This window comes from Triticum aestivum, chromosome 1B (assembly GCF_018294505.1).
Source record: "Triticum aestivum cultivar Chinese Spring chromosome 1B, IWGSC CS RefSeq v2.1, whole genome shotgun sequence".
NCBI lineage: Eukaryota > Viridiplantae > Streptophyta > Magnoliopsida > Poales > Poaceae > Triticum > Triticum aestivum.
Window position 1 is genome coordinate 675,670,554 of NC_057795.1, and position 12,980 is coordinate 675,683,533.

Consider the following 12,980-nt stretch of genomic DNA (forward strand, 5'->3'; position numbering starts at 1 on the left):
AGGCTCACACTAGCACGTGCAACTTAGTTCAGTCTGAACATGTTGATACTGAACCAGAAGTTGTCTCTAAACTGTCATATTGGACTTAACTCTTGACAGGGTCATGGAAATGACACTAAGGGGAGAGCGGCCAGTTGTTATCCAGGTATTCTCAATTTCTGTTTGTCTCCTAGTATTATTACTGCAACAAGAGGACTCTGTAACCCTATTGTTTTGTGATATAGGATATTAATGATGAGCCTCCAAACTCTGATCAGCCGATCTCCGTGCCCTGTATGGCACCCAAGCCCAAGGTTTGCACTTGAAACTACTACCTAACCAAACGTTTTACAGTATGCATTTGCCTTTTTTCTCTAGTCTCACCGTCTTGGCGGAAAGAACATGGGTGTGTGCATGGTAACCGCACACACCATCTGATGATGAATATAGACCTTTTCGAGTATCTTCATGATGCCCATTTGTGTTGCTGTTGAACAGCCATTAGAGAAACAAGGCTGTGCAAACAATTTCGGCTGGGATCTGAGAACTCATCCAAGAAAATCAACATCGGGAGTTCAAACCGGTAGCTTAAACTTGTGTGTACGCCACATCTATTTGCGTTGTGAACTTTGGCGATCCTACTGTGAACTTTGGCTGGGAATCCTTTGTCTAGTTATGCTTGTCTGTGACTCTATAGAAAACCACTTGGGCCCCGCTTGGAATAGGGGTAATTTTATACACCTGTATTACTTTTACAAGTGTATTTCACCAGCCATGTGTGATTTCCAGCCAGAGTTGAGGTCTGTATCTTCTACAGGTGTAAAGGTGTGGAAAATGACAATCCAATCAGGCCCTTAGTGACCCCAGCTGCAACAACCACTCTTGGTGACTGATTGATTGATGAAAAAGTAATCATTCCACGTCAGCGTTCACAGCAAAGTTGCCTGTAATTATTAGGCACGGGAATTAGCGTCTATTGTGTTTTGCATCCTTTCGCTCTCTTTTGTTGCCAAGAGTTGTTAGCAGCCCAAAGTTGACATTTATGTATATATATTTCAAGTTGGCCGTCCACTTGCGACTTTATGTGGAAAGTTATAATTTTCTAGTACATGTGGTTGCATGCATTCTACAGAGGCAGGTGTATCTTTGACAATAACTTGAGCATCACTATCTGCCCGCCAGCCTTGTTTTCTTTGTTCCATTTACGACTTTTTTGTGGAAAATTATACATTGATAGATACATGCATGAATCTGGCCAAACATATCCATTCATACCCTCCCAACTACTCCATTCCTAATTAAACAATTGCTATTAATTGTTGAATCACACTACTACTCAGGACTAGCTGGCTTGCAAAGACATAGTTTAACATTTTAAGAAGGGTCTCTTCAAACAACTTCCAATGTAATGCCCATTTTATCTATATAAACGAAGCTCCGTTCCTGGCACTTCCACAAGCTGCACTACTGGCTAGAGCAAGATCTTCCGGAGCAAAATGCACACCAGCCATCCATCTGGTTGAAGGTAATTTTGCGCTCCATCCCTTTAATTTGTGGTTCATTCTTTACTCCATGCTTTCCATCTGGTTTCTGTATGGCTTTCCATCTATATTTTTTTCAATATTGAACAACTTTGTGAAAATTAAGCATGCATGCCTCCTCATCTAGGTTTGCTATCAGATTTCCTAAACTGCTGTTCCTGCTTGCGACATAACTGTAGCCCGAACAAACACCAATGGCTTTGTTCCGAAAAAGATTTTGTATTGTGTGTTCTTTGTTTCTGGGATGGATTGCAGTCTTTGTTTTTCTTTCCTGTTGCTAGTTATTCAATGGTCATTATGCTAATTAATTATGCATATAACAACAACAACAAAGCCTTTAGTCCCAAACAAGTTGGGGTAGGCTAGAGGTGAAACGCATGAGGTCGCACGACCAACTCATGGTTCTGGCACGTGGATAGCAAGCCTCCACGCACCCCTATCCATGGCTAGTTCTTTGGTGATACTCCAATCCTTCAGATCTCTCTTTACGGACTCCTCCCATGTCAAGTTCGGTCTACGCCGACCTCTCTTGACATTATCATCACGCTTTAGCTGTCCACTATGCACCAAATGGAAAATGTTGTGGAGCTTAATACATCATCAGTTCTATTTATTTTGCAGGAATACATCATCAGTTATAAACTTATAATCGCACACAAGCACCTAAGGGCTCTTGTGGGCCTTGATGGTACCACGTGGCCAATCAGCAATCCAGTGCTGAAAAACTTAAATAGACATGTATAACCTCATGAGAAAAAGGCATGCGGACAAGGATTAAAAGGTAGAAGCTATGTTTCCTTAAATAATGAGTTTGTGTTAAACTCAAAGAAAAAGCTAGCTATCGCAGAACGTCATAAATTTTGTCAATAATGTTTTGCATAAAAATTTAACTCACAATTTTGAATTATAAAAAGAGCAATTAAAAAGTAAGAACAAAATGATATTGAAAATATAAATATAGTGTAATACCACCCTGGTAGATTTCTCTTATGAAAGAAGGATAGCTACCTCCATCACGGAAGTTGATGGTTACAGCTCTCTATCACCAAAGAGCAAAGCATCGCACAAAGGTGATCTAATGCATAACGCTGTCAGTGTAGTGCGTGCGTGCGTGCGTGTGCGCGTGCGCGTGCGCGTGCGCGTGTGTGTGTGTGTGTGCACGTAAGTAGAAGACTCAGCTTTGCAGCAGACCGGATACTATCCAAGATGTTTAGCTTGCTCCAATAGATGCTTTCTCCTGATATGATTTTCTTCCATTTTCTCCCCCTCTTTATAAACCATCTGCAGATTAGCGGATCACCTGCTGCCTTCTAGCCACGCCAGTACACGCGAAGGAAACAAATTATAGAAACCTTCAGACAGCAAACGATGGCGGACTTCGCGCTTGGATTGACCAAGACGGTTGTGGAGGGGACGCTGAGCAGGGTCCAGTTGGCAATCGATGAAGACAACAAGCTGAGGGTGACGGCGAAGCAAGACCTGCGGTACATCACAGCCGAGTTCCAGATTATGCAGTCCTTCCTGAAGGTCGTCAACAAGGAGCGTGCCAATAATGAAGTGGTGAAGACCTGGGTGAAGCAGCTCCGAGACCTTGCCTTTGATGTCGAAGACTGTGTTGAGTTTGTTATCCACTTGGACAACAACTCGCCCTTGACCTGGTTGTGGCGCCTGCTGCCGTCCTGCGTGGCACCACCTCGATCTCGGGACCTGGACAAGGCGGTCGCAGAGTTAAAGGAGCTGAAGGCGAGGGTCGAGGATGTAAGCCAGAGGAACACACGCTATAACCTCATCAATGACTCTGGCTCCCAAGCCAAGACCACCATGCTGACCGACCAGTCCTCCATGGCCACCACCAACCCATCAACATTTCACATGCTAACTGAGGTCTGGGAGGCTGCTGGGAAGCGAGACAGCCTGAGTGACCTACAGAAGTTGATCATGGGTGAAGGCAGTGACCTTCAAACGATCTCTGTATGGGGAAGTACGGCAGCTGATCTTGGGACAATGTCCATTTTCAGCATGATGTATGCTGACCCAGAAATCTGCGGAGCATTCAAAAGACGTGCATGGGTAAAGTTGATGCATCCTTTCAAACCTGATGAGTTCCTCAAGAGCTTGCTTACTCAGTTCTACGTGAGCTCTCACCAAGAAAACATAGATGTGGACCATCTCACGAAGGCCGAGCTCATGCAGCAAGTGAAGGCGCACAAGTATCTCATCATTCTAGAAGAAGTATACAGTGTGGTGGACTGGGATGCCATCCGAGTGTGCCTGCCGGACAATGAGAACGGCAGCCGAATCATCGTGTCGACAAAGCAATTAAGAACTGCACTCTTGTGCACAGGAGGGGCATACCAAGTTTCAGAGCTCAGGAGATTCTCTGATGATCAATCTCTTTGTGCCTTTTCCAAGAAGGTAATAATACCAGAACGACGTCTCTTCTACTTCCAAACTATACTCCATTCGAAAATACATGAAACTTTTAACTTTTCGTGGACTTTAACTTGTAATTTGACCATTAATTTCTATTCGACTATGTAACGGATTATTATACCTTTTTTTTGGATAAATCTGATGGCACTATTCTCTATTCTAACCAATCACAATAATTACATACTTTGTGAAAGGGAAATACCATTAAAAACTAGCTGTTGAAGATAGAGAAATTTGATACCATGCTTTCTGAAGTGTCAAGTATTTTAGAACGGATGGGGTACTAGGCTAATCATAGGCTTGTGGTGTATTTCTTTTTTTTTCTAAAAGGAGGATCATCCTTGGCCTCTGCATCAAGCGATGCACACAACCCTTGTGTGGTGTATTTCTACTCAATATCTCCACTAATGCTGTTGTAAAGTTAGGTTCTCAAAAGGAATAGCAAATACTGGAATTAATTTGTGTCATACTTAGTTTGGTTGACCATTGGTAATTTTCTGTAGACCTAATAGCTAGTACTCCTACATTGCTTGCTGCATTTTACGATACATGTCGTTTTAGGTTTGGGCACATTTTTTAATGCACGAATTTGATTCTATATTTTTATATGAATGCATTATTGAACAATTTATAAGATTGCAAATCTACTTTTGATAACAAATCTAATGGTACCATTTTCATTGAATCAACCTAACGTCTTATATGAATAGTCAAAACTTGAGAAGTTCAACTGCACACATTGTAGGACACATCTTCTTTAGAAAGGGAATATTAATATCTATGGTTTATTCTTTAGAATTTTGTATCTGACCTCATACTTTGTTCTTTAGTTTCCAAACCATCCAGTGTTCTAAATATCTGGATGGCCAAACGGTCATACATATGTGTTACAAATGCATGTAGTTTGTTTTTGAAATGATGCATTCTAGTTGGCTCTGGAACTTTATTTTTATGTGTGGGCTTCGCGAAAATTGGCAATGTAAACTTACTCACAACAAACTAACAACACGTTGTTTTCAGATTTAAGTAGTTGGTTTCTATTCCCTACTTTCCAAAATATAAGGCGTGTTTGACTTTGTACGGTCTTTAATGAACAACTTTGACCACTAATATATATATGGATCTAGCATGTATAAATGATAGCATTGTATTTGTCTTGGAAAATAGTTTTATCTCATATATCTTTATACTAATTCTATGCACATACTATAAGTGAAAATCATAGTTAAAATTGTATGTTGAAGACTCGAAAAAGTCTACCGTGCCTTATATTTTTCGGAAGGAGGGAATATTATATTGAATTCACTATATTGGATCCTAAATAAATATGGACTACATAGGAAGATTATTGTAAATTTGAGTTACTTGTAACGGTTAAGCTTAATGCACTAGCCAACGTAACCAAAAGTCCGATCAGATGGAAAGGACTAGGCAATCCACATTTACACTTCAACACCCCCTCGCACGTGTGAGGCGAGAAGTCAACACGTGAATAGACTCAAAGGTATGGCTTAAGAGGCCTATACGTGGACATAGAGGGGGACAACATCAATTTTTGGATAAACTGCGAAAGACAGGACTTGAACTCAAGGCCTTAGGCCATGATACCAAGTTAAGCTTCATGCACTAGCCAACGCAACCAAAAGTACGAAATGATGAAAAGGGCTAGGCAATTCACATTTACACTTCAACGGTAACTATGTATATGTATCTTATGTTGGTCCTGCCTTGGACGCTTAGGCGATAAGGTGCCTTGGCAGCGCCTTACAAATATGCCCGCCTTAGGTGCTTAGGCGTCACCTAGGTGCTAGAGCGAGTGGTGCTCGCCTTAGGTCGCCTTACCGCCTTATAAACAATGCTTTTTATCATCTGATGGTGTTGTGTGAAAATGTGGGACAATTTGGAGAACTTCCTAGAAAACAATCAAAACACTTGCACTAAAAGGAAATAGCCTTTCTTATCACCATGCAAGTATTCTTGATAAAATGTACTTTGTGTGGGAAAAACAAGAAGACATATTGGATTTAAATAATGGGATAGCTATATAATCAAATTGTTTTTTTTTTCACATATTTCCTAGTCAGCCCAACGTGCACCCTAACGCAGGTACTAAATAGTAAAAGAGAATGTGGGAAGGCTAATTGCTGCAATATGGGGTATGAGTACTTTAGCTATACTAATTTAAGCACAATAACCCCGAAGAACCTGCACCCCCCGCGCCCCCAACACCCCTGTTGTGATTTCAAGAAAGGAATATAGTTTGTGAAAAATGAGAAAAATTGGGTCAATGGGCATTTGAAGCTTAAACTCGTGTCCCTCTAGTTTAACAATTATGTCACTTACTTGCAGGTAGGGCGTCAGAGTGGCATGCGAGACCTTATTTGGCAAATAAGGTGTCGTGGTGTGATTTCAGTATGGGGGCTTAGCGATGACAAATCAACACTCATCAATGAAGTGTACACCAGCATAGTGTATAAGCATAAACAATTCGACGGAATTGAGTTTCGACGACACAGCTGGGTAGACATACCAGTTCCTTTCAATTTGGAGGTCTTCTGTCGGCGCTTACTTGTAAGTTTTCGTTCAGAAGATCTCCAAGCTGAAGAAATCGCGGTGGTTGGTATGATGGCAGAGCCGGGATTAACCCAAGAGTGTTGCAAATTTCTGTGTGAAAATGATTGCTTCGTCGTTATTAATGATCTGCAGTCCACACATGATTGGGACTTGATAAAATCTGCCTTCTTGTCCAGGCCTATTAAAGGATGTATTCTTGTAATTACAAATGAATCAAGTGTTGCCACACATTGTGTAGAGGAGGAAAATGGAGTTCTCAACATCGAAGATTTGAAAACCGACATTATGCTTCGCCCCTTGGTAAAGGTATGCATGCTTACACAGTTCAACCTAAATTGAACCCAATCTCTCTGCATCTCATTGATGGGCACAATCATATTGATGTTGATCGGACCATCGGAGGGTCTTTATAGCAGCCGGTTAACTGTTATGTATATGTCTTTACTTGTAGGGTTGCCAGAAATATGGAATCGAAGGGAAGAGGCTACTAACAGGGGTCGCCTTTTCTCTATCAGATTGGGAGAGACACGTGAATGGTTCACAAAATTTGGACACATGTATCAGGAAGAAGTGCATGATCTTTTCTTACGCTTACACAGTCCTGCTGTGAGCTGGTTGTGGGGACCTGCTGGTGCCGGGAAATCAACTCTCGCAAGAATCGTGTACTATCATGCGATGCTTAGATCTGGTGCTTCTTGGGAGTGGGATTATCAAGAGAGTCCAGTTTACCGAAAAGAGGGAATTGCAATGTTTAGCTGGGTTGATGTGCCCCACCCTTTCAATTTGAAAGATTTCTCTTGGCGCTTGTTACTGGATTTTCATTCAGATGATCTTCGAGCCGAGAAAATTGTGGCAATTGGTATGATGGAAGACCAAGACCCAATTCAGGAGTGTTCTAAGTTTCTACGTGAAGACAAATGTGTCATTGTTATTGATGGTCTACAGTCCACTGATGATTGGGATTTGATAAAAGCTGCCTTACTTTCTGATCAAGTTAGAAGCCATATTATTGTCATTACAAATCTGGCAAGTGTCGCCACGCGTTGTGCAGATGTGGGAGATCGAGTGATCAAGATCAATTGTCTAGAAGCTGACATGGCCCATGGTCCCCCGATAAAGGTCTATTAATTTCCTATATATGATGAGCTAATCCTCTACTTTGCCGTTAATCTATGGATGAATTTCCTTGATGCACATATGTATTTAGAAAAGATTCCATTTAATGATGCAAGTAGAGTCCGGAACTTTAATCTCTAAATTCAGTGCCTAAACATTCTAAACCCGCCATTTTAGATCGTATATATGCTTAATGATCACCTATTGAAACAAGAAACCGCAAAAATGGACTAATTCGCATGCATCAATTTGGTCTATGTGTAACCTAAACATCTATGGATCCAATGTCTATGTTTATGAATTTGTTCTGGTTAGAGCTATATTATAAGTTTATATAGATATACTTGACCAGAGCTGGTGGGCGTGGCTTGTGCTAATTTAACAATTATGCGTCTGACTTGCAGGGTTGTGCTTCTCGCGTATTCTCCAACAGGAATGCAGAGGCACGTGACTTGATCAACACATTTAGACTTGTTGGGCGTCAGAATGGATCAGCATCTGACCTTCGCGACAGTTTAGATTCCTCAGGTCCTAGTTGCTGGTGTTGGGAAATCAGCTGTGGTCAGAAGTCTGTACTGCCACCTGATGCTTGGACTGACCCAATATTTCAAGTTTGGCAGCGGACACAGCTTCACTAATCACCGAACGGAATTTACAATGTGCAGCTGGGCCGACGTGTGTCATCCCTTTAATTTGACAGGCTTGTCCTGGAAATTGCTTCTGGATTTTCATTCCGATGATCTTCAAGCCAAGGAAAAGGCAGCAATTGGTATAATGGAAGGGCATGATCCAGTTAAAGAGTGTCGTAGAATTGTGTGTGAGCACAGAAGTCTCATTGTTATCGATGGATTACGGTCCAGTGAGGATTGGGACTTGATAAAAGCCGCCTTCTTACCTGATTCTACTAATGCATGTATAATTGTAATTACAAATGAAGCAAGCGTCGCTACACATTGTGTAGATAATAAGGAAAATCAAGTGATCAATGTCAAAGGTCTTGAAGATGACGCAGGGCTTAGTCTCTTCAAAAAGGTATGTGTGTGCTCTCAACCATTGCATTACTATACTTAATTGAATCAAGGTAAATTGCCTTTCTTTTATTCATGTACAAGGTTTTAAATAGCGGATTGCGGATAGCGGGCAGCAGAATTGAAAAGGGACTCATGATTTTGAGATTATTATGTATATTTTTGGAACATTGACAAAGAAAATTATGTTCAATTTGACCAATCATCATTTATATATGTTCACCATAACGTGTTGGTCAATACACGTATGTAATAGAGTAGTAAAGCATGCTCCCAACGAAAATATACGAGCGAGTTTGATGTCAGTGTGTGTTAATTCCATAAAATTAAAAATTCTTAGTACTTAATGATCCTAAAAACTTAGTGGATGTAAGAGGTGGTATTTCTACATCGCTCTAAAATGTCAAAGTAAAATTCGTTGGGAAATAGAAGATATGAAAAGAGTAAAATCTTGTGGGTCTGGAATTGCTTATCCATCAACAAAAGAGAGAAAAATCATATAGAAAAGAACCTTGAATTGGATACAACTCAATATGTTGATTTTGAGTTTCAAAAAGAATCAAACTAAGGAAAAACTAGGTTAGGCGATGCCATGCAATGAAAACAAATTCCATATTTAAATCTATTTGTTACAATTTAATTTCAGATTCATTTCTTATTTGATAGACGATCTGATATTTTATTTTTGGTGTTGAGATATATTTTTTAGAAAGAGATTGAATTACTTATGGTAATTACTGTTTGCAAAATTGAGATTTTATACATTTTAGAACCTAATTTAGTTCTGAATTTTAGATAATATGGGATGGAAAGGAACTGACTCCTGAGGAGTTGGAGCTCTCCAAAGTTACCATACACAGATGTGGCGGGATTCCTAAAGTTATCGCCACTATAGGCCAACTCTTCGCCAAAAAAATAGCCAATGGAGGTTTCTACTGGGGGATGTCTATTTCAGCCACAAAATTAATGAAGGGTATGAATGATGACTTTATGGGCAAGTTGGAGACCGACCGAGGGTTTCACAATTTAAGGGATCTATTTTCTTGGATGGAGTCCTACTTTGATGGTTGCTCAGATTCCCTCAAGCCGTGTATCTTCTATCTGACAATCTTCCCTCCGAACCACAACATAAGGTATCGGCGTTTGTTGAGACGGTGGATTGCTGAGAGTTATTGCAGGGACACATATAGTGGTACCGCAGAGGAGAATGGGAAGAGGTTGTTCTTGGAACTCGTCAACTTGAGCATAATCCAACAATGTCAAAAGGCAATGAAGTACCTATACAAAGTCAATGGTTTCTTTCATGAATACATCATTTCACGGCAAATGGAAGATAACCTTGTCTTCATACTGGACGGACATTGCAGCTTGAACTCGCAACATACAGGACAACATCTCACCATAAGGAGGGGCTGGGACAGGGACATCACAGTGTTTAGGGGCATGGATTTCTCGCGCCTACGGTCCTTGACTGTGTTTGGGAAGTGGATGCCATTCTTCCTCTCTTCCAACATGAGTCTACTTCGGGTGTTAGATGTGGCGGACACAAATATTCTAGATGTTGACCTTGAGCAGATTGGCAAGGTTCTACCTCGTCTTAAGTTCCTCTCTCTCCGAGGGTGCAAAGAGATAAGTCATCTACCAGAATGATTCGGTGTCCTGAGGCAGCTGCAAACTTTGGATGTCAGACACACCTCAATAGTCACGCTACCACTGTGTATCATCAAGTTACAGAAGTTGCAATACATTCGTGCCGGCGCCATCATATCATCGGAGGAAGACAATTACTCCGTTGCAAGTACACCAACAACAAATGTAGACTGGACATCGACGCAGCTGGAGAGCAGCAATGACATGATCACAACACTACTGGAAATAACAGAGGAGGTTCAGACATCAACACCATTGTCACGGAGCTGTCAGCCATCCTGTTCGGTGTCTAGCTGGTTATCCAAGTCGCGCAGCCGCCGACTTGATAATGATGGTGTTGAGGTTCCTGTAGGGATTGGTAGCTTGGTGGCCTTGCATACCATTGGTGTTGTCAATGCCAATATTCGTAATGGAAATGCAATCCTAAAGGAGATTAAGAACCTTACACAACTGCGCAAGCTCGGCGTGTCTGGCATAAACAGGCGAAACATACAAGAATTGTGTAATTTCATCTCGGGCCACGGCCATCTGGAGTCCTTGTCAGTGCGACTCGATAAGGATAAGCAGGGATTATTTGCTTGTTTCGATGACATGATTTCCCAGCCACCCAAGACTCTAAAGAGCCTTAAGCTGTACGGACATGTAAACAAACTGCCGATTTGGATCAAACAGCTTCATAATCTCAAGAAGTTAGATCTTGAGCTCACTATACTATTGCAAGAAGACATGCAGTTCCTTGGTGAATTGCCATATATATACTTCTTACGTCGCCTTTGTGTGAAGCCGATTCAAGATGGTGAACTCCATTTTAGCACCCTGGGAGATGCTAACTTTCGGAGATTACAGGTCCTAGAGATCGATTGCACCTCCAAGTTGCAGATAACTTTTGCAAGTAATATTTGTATGAGAGTTGAGGTGCTGAAGATTCACTGCTCTGGTAGGGCGTCTTTGCGGATTTCTGGACTAGAGTATCTAAGTGGTCTCGATGAAGTGTGGTTGAAGGGTTCCTATGGCGATGAACTCAAGCAAGAGTTGCAACAGCAACTTTCCGAGCATAAACGAAAACCTGTCCTGAAGCTAGCGCGGCGACGCTCGTCCTTATAGGCTCTCCGGCAATTCATGTGTTATTTCTGTACTTGTAAGTCTTAACAAGTCCTGTGGGAGTATGGTTCTGCATTGCGAATCGACTTCACACTCATGTATGAACTTCTGGCATAGAAATATTTCTCGTGTGATGTCTGTCTTTGTTTGTGTTCTGGCCACTTATGTCGATTCTGTTATCACATCATCATTCTGTAACATATACAGTGGAGTTTCATTATGTACATATATGGTTGAAGAAATTGTTTCTTGTGCGGAAGACCAGGAAACTCGAAGTGAAAATAGATTTAGTCAGGTATCCATGTGATGTGTGGAGTCAGACAGACTCTAAGTTTGCGTACCCCAGAACAATTTCCTCTGAGGAAGAGCCAAAATTTTAGTGAGCTTGCCAGTTTATCTGGCGACTCTCTTCTTGCTAGGAATGTTTTGCTTCAGTGAACTTCCTTGCTTGTGTTTATGTGATGGTAGAGAGATCCTGGAGCGAGATATATTAACCTGATTTTGTCAATGGCGCCATGGCACTGGCCTTCGTAGATCGCTGGTAGATTAACCTGATTGATTTATCACATTTTTGGGGCTTATGAGTACTGCTTACACCAGTTTGAGCACAATGATCTAATGACTACAGCAACGAGTACAACTTGAATCAGTACTACTAGAAGGCATAGATAGGGTCAGGGGGCGGCCCTGTACATGTTGGCAACTCCCAATAACTTCAGCGTGCCTAATATCGATACCTGACAAAATGCGGCATGGAGCCGCGGAGTTTGTGCGGTGGTGGATTCGGGCGGTGCTGCTTCCGAATAGGGCGGCGGCGGAGCGGCTTCGAGGCGGTCATTTTTGGCCGATTTGGGGTCGTGAGGCGGCGGGGAAGTGACGGTTCCGGCGGCTGCGGGTGGGTTTCGGCAGGAAGTTGGTTAACTGAACACATGAGCAAATTAGTGAAGAAGCCGTTGCGCGCCGCTAGTTGAATTGTCGATGTTGTGTTGTGTGTTAACCGCAGGGAGCACGTTTGGATTTCCTTGATTTTGCTGCTATTTGCACACATGTCTTAAAATGTTACTGTCCCCTGGTCATATTTGCTGACAGATAATTCACGGCGGTGTTGACAGATCAGCCTAGCTAGCTGTAGCTTTTCTTTAGCGATTTGGTTCGGTTTGAACCAATCCCTATTTCAGCGGGCTTATGCGGGACGCCGCCCTGTATCCCTAGGTGTTGAAACCGAACCATATTTTAGTGCGCTGTGCCTATGACAGCCAGTCATACCCCAGTATGATAATGATATCATGATTGGGCAAGTAAAGCACTCGAAGTTGGTGTACAGATTGGTGTTTAGCAATGTGGAAGGTGCATTCAGTATGAGATATCTGATAGGAGGGAGCCACCTCCTGCCACTGTAAATACAGTTGGCTTCCTGAAACAATGGGAGCCACGCCACGGTATCGATGCCACCCGCGGAGATAACTACACATGGTGTGTTAGAAGTAGATGATCCACTCACATCATGCATTTTTTTAGAAATGGAGAAGGACCCCCGGCCTTTGCATCTGGACGATGC

At 42.0% G+C, this 12,980-nt stretch overlaps 1 pseudogene; it reads left to right on the forward strand.

Moving 5' to 3' along the window:
* The first annotated feature begins 1,366 nt into the window (after positions 1-1,366).
* LOC123082316 (disease resistance protein Pik-2-like) lies at positions 1,367-11,556 on the forward strand (annotated as a pseudogene).
* Positions 11,557-12,980: the final 1,424 nt, after the last annotated feature.